The 7,163-nt window shown below is 46.0% G+C and overlaps 1 pseudogene; it reads right to left on the bottom strand.

Moving 5' to 3' along the window:
- Positions 1–812: 812 nt before the first annotated feature.
- Positions 813–6,935, bottom strand: LOC103646573 (protein NUCLEAR FUSION DEFECTIVE 4-like; annotated as a pseudogene).
- Between the last annotated feature and the right edge of the window lie 228 nt (positions 6,936–7,163).

Genomic DNA, 7,163 nt, shown 5'->3' on the forward strand with positions numbered 1-7,163 from the left:
CCCTACCATGCGATGCGACAGCGGACGACGGAGGGGCCGAGGGCGCGAGTCGGGTGGCTCCTCTGGTGCCCGTGCAGGAGCACTGCACGCCTGTAGGCGATGACGGCCATGTCCTCCTCCTCCCCCTACCATGCGATGCGACAGCGGACGACGGAGGGGTCGAGGGCGCGAGTCGGGCGGCTCCTCCCCCTCCCACGCGATGCGACAGCGGAGGGGTCGAGGGTGCGAGTCGGGCGGCTCCTCCCCTTTCCACGCGATGCGACGGCGGAGGGGTCGTTAGGCGACGTCGAGGACAGGGCGAGGGGCAACGCCAAGGATGGGGAAGATGGAGGGAGGCATCGCGCGGTGTCTCCTTCGGTGGGAGAGGGGGCGGACGCGGCGGCGGGATGGGCGAGGAGCAGACGACGATGCACGGTGTGGGGAATGGGGGCATCGCGGCCTCGTGGGGGCAGGGGTAGGCGGGTGCGCATCTCGCAGTGGCAGAACCGTGCACCAACGTACTGTGGACTAAACAAAGCGGATCGGCCCGGGTCGGCCCGTTTAGCACGAAAAAAGCGGGCTAAGCGGGCTGGTAAGCACGTTTTAGTGTAAAAAAAAGCGGGCTTAAGAGGCTTAGAGGTAAACGGACCGTGCCGGGCTAGCCCACCGTGCATAGTATTCTGTCCGAGCCTGGCCCGCTTATTCGTGTCGGGCCGGCCCAGGTCCGTATAGAACCAGGCCGTGTCGGGCTCGGACCGGGCCCAAACAGCGGGCTTCGTGCCGGGCTAACGGGCCTCGTGCTTATTGGACATATCTACCATATGGTTTCCAACTTATAGTAATGGTTATTATTCATGTAGTAGTGTTTTTTTTAAAAAAAACACGCTTGCACTCAAATCTTGTATATATTTACACAACGAATGGTCTCTTACAACGTAACTCTGTGTGTATATACAAGCATATATAATTTGGTACGAAGTAAGTAGCACGAGGATTTTATACTTCTATCTACGAAAATTTCACGTTCGTACGGACCGATACAGACGAGCATAAACCCGTCTGGTCCTGTGAACAGTGACGAGGCTCAGGCCGGCTCCAACAACGCACAGCGCCGACATAATCAGAGAGCTGACCAAGAAGCAAGCAGGCCCTTCGCACTTGATGAGTGGTCCTCCTCCTCCACCACCAGCAGAAAGACCAGCGCTGTGAAGCGATCTTGGAGACGACGCCAGCAGTTCCGCCATGACCCGACGACGACGCTGGCGAGCCTGTTTCTCGGCTTCGTAATCATACAGGGTACTGGTGATGAGGTTGGAGAAGACAAGGGATCCAGTGGGGTTTGCTAGAGCGAGGAAATTGTACATGGCGCCGAAGTGCTAGCTTTATGCCGAAAAGCTCGGAGACGGCAGCCGGCACGATGGCCCAGTGAGCTCCGTATCCGAGCCCGACTAGGAAGGTCCCGATGTAGATAGTTCCAGGCCAGGCCATGGCGAAGAGGAAGTGCGCAGCGGCGATCAGCACCTGAGCAAATGCCAGTGCTATGTGCCTTGGATATGCTCGTTGCCTGATCCAAAGAACAGCCCAAGTCAGGACCAATAAAACAAACACATATATACACCGGAGAAAGATCGTAAATGTGAGGTTTAAGCATGAGCAAACACATAGGCGTGTTTGGTTGTCGGTTGGCATTGACAAGCACCGGCTTGTGTTTGGTAGCCTATATATGAGGGCGTGGCCGCGTGGGCGTGGGCTGCATCGGCGCGTGCAGACCAGGCTAAAAAGGAAAAAAAAATTATATACATCTTAGATGCAAACACTCTATTTTACAGCCCCTCGTATCTATTATTTAGAGATCCATAAAAATAAATTAAAATTTTGTAAGTTAATTATTTAGTAATTTGTCTTTTTTCTATTTATATATACCAGAGGTAGTGGAGGTAAGTGACTGTAAAGAAGATTCTTTACATTTTGAATACAAAGAATTTTTTTTCAAAAGACCCTCTAGTTGCATGCATGATGCGTGAAGAAGCTCAGACGACCCAGGCTTGTGTGATCACGCAAGCTTTAGAGCCCCTTTGGTAGGGCTTATTTTTCAGCTTCGGCTCTGACTCATGCAAAAATTGTGTCAAACACCTCTTTTTCAAATGGCTTCACCAGTGAAGTGCTTTTCCAAAATGAACTAGAGGGCATGAGCCAAAAAAAGTGGCTCACCCGGCTTCAGCTCACGTTATTTTTACACAATAGCCCTCCCACCAGTCCAAATTATTTTTTTGGTCCTGCCCTCAATCCCTAGCCACGTACAGGAGATATCTATAAAAAGTAAACTATACAAGGGTCTTTCTAAAAAACAACCTATAAGCCGTTTTGCCAAATTATTTTTCAGAATGGCTTTGGCTCATCTAAAGAAGTGGCTTCACCTCATCAGTCAGAGCCAAAGCCGTTTTTGGAGAAACCAGAGCCCTGCCAAAAGGGCCCTTAGTCCGTGCACCAAAGCAATCAGTGTCATATATAGTGGAGACTATGGTATGACAAAACGAAATTTATACTTATATATTGCTATATGCTACTGCGCAGAATAACCTTATCTTTATATACATTAATAATATTAGATGATATAATGATTCGCTACAGTTTCTAAGAGAATGTTTAAATACATTAAAACTAATAGTTAGTGACTAAAATTAGTTGAGACATCTAAACACTCTATCTAATAGTATAACTATTAGCTATTTTTGGTAAATTAGTTAATAGTTAGATAGTTTTTTATTAGCTAGCTAATTTACTAATAATTTTTAGTCAACTAACTATTAGTTCTATTGCATTCAAAAACTCTCTAAATCTCATTGGTTCACAGAGCGCGCCTAGTCAGTCTCGTGCGCAGCTAAGCCGGCCGGATACATTCATTTTTGGCATACAAGTGGATGTAGTAAAATAACTTCAAAATAACTTATTTTGTTCCTACGTCTTCCATATGCTTAGACTAAGTTAACGCACATGATAGATTAGACTATACGGCCAACCGATCAGACTTTAAATCTTTTAAATTATGCGTGTCATTGGCATTATTGAAATTACTATCATTTACGTTTTTCAGCGATCGGTATCGATTTTAAGTGGATATCCATATTGACCTTTCATATTTATTTTATGAGTAGTCAATGGACTACAGTAACACAAAACTACATTAAAATGAAATAATTTTAAATTGGCCCCAAGTTTTTTACATCTCAGCTTTTGATAGTTCACGATGGTAAGTTATTTAGGCTATGTTTGTTTATCCTAGGATTATATAATTCAGTTTAAATAAGTTAAGAGACAAATAAACGACACAGATTATTATGTAGATTATATAATCTTAGATACCTAGATTACGATAATCCATAACCAGATCATTAAATGGTTATATAATCTATGAGCTGGATTATATAATCTTGAAAGGAAACAAACAGATCTTAACATGTCAGGTGACACTTCTAATGGAATGTAAGATGACATGTCGTTTGTAGAGAATAATGCGACATTATGCATGAAAATAACATGACAAACAAAAGTAATGTGACATGATGCTAAAAAATTAAAGGTCATATGATGCCTATCAATAATAATAATAATATGACATGCATGTGGATTATAAAAAAACTAATTAATGTGACATAATCATATATTTTAGTTACTTAATGATTGTATTAAACGAGAAAAGTCAACGGCTATAATTTACTCGAGCTGTTACCTATACTATTATCTAGAAGTTTTATCATAGCAATGCTCTTGTTTGGTGCCGCAGCTACTGCATATGTTCGGACTGCTACAACTGCAATCCATAGAGATAAAATACTGTAAAAGTCACAGTCGTAGATGAATTAAAGCCGCATCGAACAAGCTGTAAAAGCTTTAGGGGACGTTTGGCAGAGCTCACACGACTCCACTCCCAGCGAGAATCACTCTCACACAGCCGAACGGCAAAAAAGTAAACTACTCTATGGTAGGAGTGGAGTGAATCTAGTCACTATTTTGTACTAGAGTGGGAGCAAAAAAAAAACTACTTCACACCGCTCCCTAGTAATTCGCTTTTATTAACAATAGGACCCGGGCATTTCTTGGTTCATCATGCTATTGCTCTAGGTTTGCATACAACTACATTGATTTTAGTAAAGGGTGCTTTAGATGCACGAGGTTCCAAATTAATGTCGTATAAAAAGGATTTCGGGTATAGTTTTCTTTGCGACGGCCCAGGGTGCGGCGGTACTTGTGATATTTCTGTTTGGGACGCGTTTTATTTGGCAGTTTTCTGGATGTTAAATACCATTGGATGGGTTACTTTTTATTGGCATTGGAAACACATTACATTATGGCAGGGCAACGTTTCACAATTTAATGAATCCTCCACTTATTTGATGGAATGGTTAAGAGATTACCTATGGTTAAATTCTTCACAACTTATTAATGAACCTACCCCCACTCTCCAACCCTTCAAAAATCACTTCACACATTATTTGACAAACATTTTTCGTCAGATAGATTTACTTCTACTAGAAAATAATTTAGAATTACTCTATTAAATAATCAGGTCTCGAAGTTAGAGAATCAAGCAGCATAACTCTATCAAACAAGCCCTTATTTGCCATCTTGAGCAAACTCCATAGTTTGAAATTCAAATATCATAGCATGATCAGAGAAATCCTGCCCCGAACGTCAGAATGGAAGCGAAATAATGTGCCTACTGATGTAAACAAAAAACTTTACTGTGAAATTTTGTGTTGACTAAAAGTGTTGATAATTAAATCGTAATGTGCATATATAGCTTAGGGTCGATACGTGGCAATGATCTCAGAGAAGTAGCCACCTCCAATACGACCAAGGAAGTTCCATATGCTCGTCAACGACACGAAGATATGCGCATCCTCGAACCCAAGAGCCTGGCTCATCTGGCCCAGATTGTCCATCACCGTCAGCCCTGATCCCGACCCAAGCAAAAACGACACCCAGATCAGCCAAAAGTCAGCCTTCACCAGTGCCTCCATCATGGTGAAGTTCTCCCCCAGGTACGGTGCCGGCCTGCCCCCGCTCTCAGATGCGCATGGAGGCGATTCTTGCGAAGCGTTCCCCTCTCCCGTCAGTGGTTCAGACGACGACAGGAGGGCCTCCCGGATCGGACACTCGGCTTCCGGCGTCAGCGTCAAGGCCACAGGGACCGCAACCGGCGAGACAAGGAGGACGAGCAGAACCACGGTGAGAGAAACGACCACGCCGTCAGACAGCTGCAGGAAGTCTTGGACCAGCTTGACGCCGGCGAGGTACGAGGCGAGGAGCAGGCACACGGCGTAGACGAACACGAAGCTGACCCTGTCGGATGCACGCGCCTGCAGGTGGCCTCCGACCGGCCGGACGACGAGCATCACGGCAACGGCGACCAGCGACGGGCCGACGGCGATGATCAGGATGAGCGAGGCCTGGTCTGTCGCGCGCGTCACCGCGTAGACTTGCGTCAGGATGGCGCTTGTCAGGCCCAGGAACCCCTTCAGGATGCCCACCATCGGGCCCCTGCTCGCCGGGAAGTTCTGGACGCATGTCACCAGCGACGCCGTGTTGAAGTACGTGGCGCTGTTGTTCCCGACGAATATAAGGACGCACATCTGAGGGATAATAACGAAACAAACGAAGAATCAGTTCTATGTATCTTTGCCTTGCTCCGTTCGTTTGAGCATGCGGAAATGGTGAGATGATGAGCAGGGCTAAAAGATCTTACTATTTGATTTTGAATATTTTAAACCCTCGATTCCCTCCAACACTCTTGCTCCCAAATAAGTCTAAAGGTTCCCTGATTTTGTGTGGAATCATGGATCTTCGCGTACTATGGCTGAAGATTCATAAATAGATTGTCATTATAATTTTTATTTTCTATGTTTTGGTGAGTGTCTATACTGTGTGTCGGAGGTTTGTCCCTCCTTGGCGTTGTAGTCCATGTGACTACTGTTTTTTTGTAAGTGTTGGTCCTAGCCTCTCGTTTTGAGGTCAAAGCCGGACATTTACATTATCTAAAAAAACCCAAAAATCCATTTTTGCCAACAACTAAAAGATTCCGATTTTATCAAAGAACAACCAGAAAGAACCAGCGCAACACAAACACAAGCAGCAGAGGATGCAACCAGAAAAAGAGCCAACGCAACGCAACGCAAGCAAGCAGAGGACGTCGCTCACCATCCAGAGCGGCAGCGGCGGCGCCTGTCCGGTGACGATGAGCCAGAGCCATCCGTAGCCGAGGAGGTTCTGCGCCGCGCCCATGAGCAGCATCGCCCACGCCGGCAGCGCGGCGGAGAGCGTGCCAGCGACGACGCCGACGTAGCCGCCGACGTTCTTGGCGACGGCCAGCGCGGCCAGCTGCCGCTGGTTGTACCCGAGGCGGGCCTTGAGCACCGGCGAGATGGCGCCGAAGAGGTAGCCGATGCCGGCCATGGACTGCACCCACATTGCGGCCACCAGCACCAGCCATCGGTTCCTGGAGAAGGCCCGCAGCCTCGCCGCGAGCTTCCCCATGGAAACGACCACCCTGCGTTCGTCGTCACAAAAGATTCCTCCCTCTCTCTCTCGCTGTCTTTATGCTTGCTGGAGCTCGGGGTCGGGCGGCGAGACTTACCAGTACATCTGTAGTTTTGTACTGTACGCGTGAAGCACGCAATACACTTGGCTGGAGAAGCTGCATTATGAATGATATATTAAATAAATAAATAAATAATGCTGAATTATTCGAACAGTTGGAGGCTACTCCAGACTGCGATTTCGCAAATTAGAAACCTTTGTGTTTATATATGGCGATAGAGCGCGATTGATAGAAGACTCCTATCATGGCAGCAGAATTATGAAAGGCATGCAGCGAAGAGGATGTCAGTCACTCGCGACTATTCGGTTGATGATATCGTAGTGTACTACATCTAATTGTAGAGAAACTAATGACGCGCCACAAAAATATGGTGAAGAAAACTGAAGAGACGCGTTTTCTTAAAAAAAAATTGAAGATACACTTATGTTAAAGTTTAACAAAAAAAATTATGACGCGTAAGGGCATGTACAGTGGAGAGACACCAAAACGGTTCTCCAAGCACAGGAGATAACTAAGAGACTCTATTGTACAATGGAGTGTCTATAAACGTAGTCTATTAATAAATACAGAATTAAATGTATTTGTA

The sequence above is a fragment of the Zea mays genome, chromosome 2 (genome assembly GCF_902167145.1).
Source record: "Zea mays cultivar B73 chromosome 2, Zm-B73-REFERENCE-NAM-5.0, whole genome shotgun sequence".
Lineage (NCBI taxonomy): Eukaryota > Viridiplantae > Streptophyta > Magnoliopsida > Poales > Poaceae > Zea > Zea mays.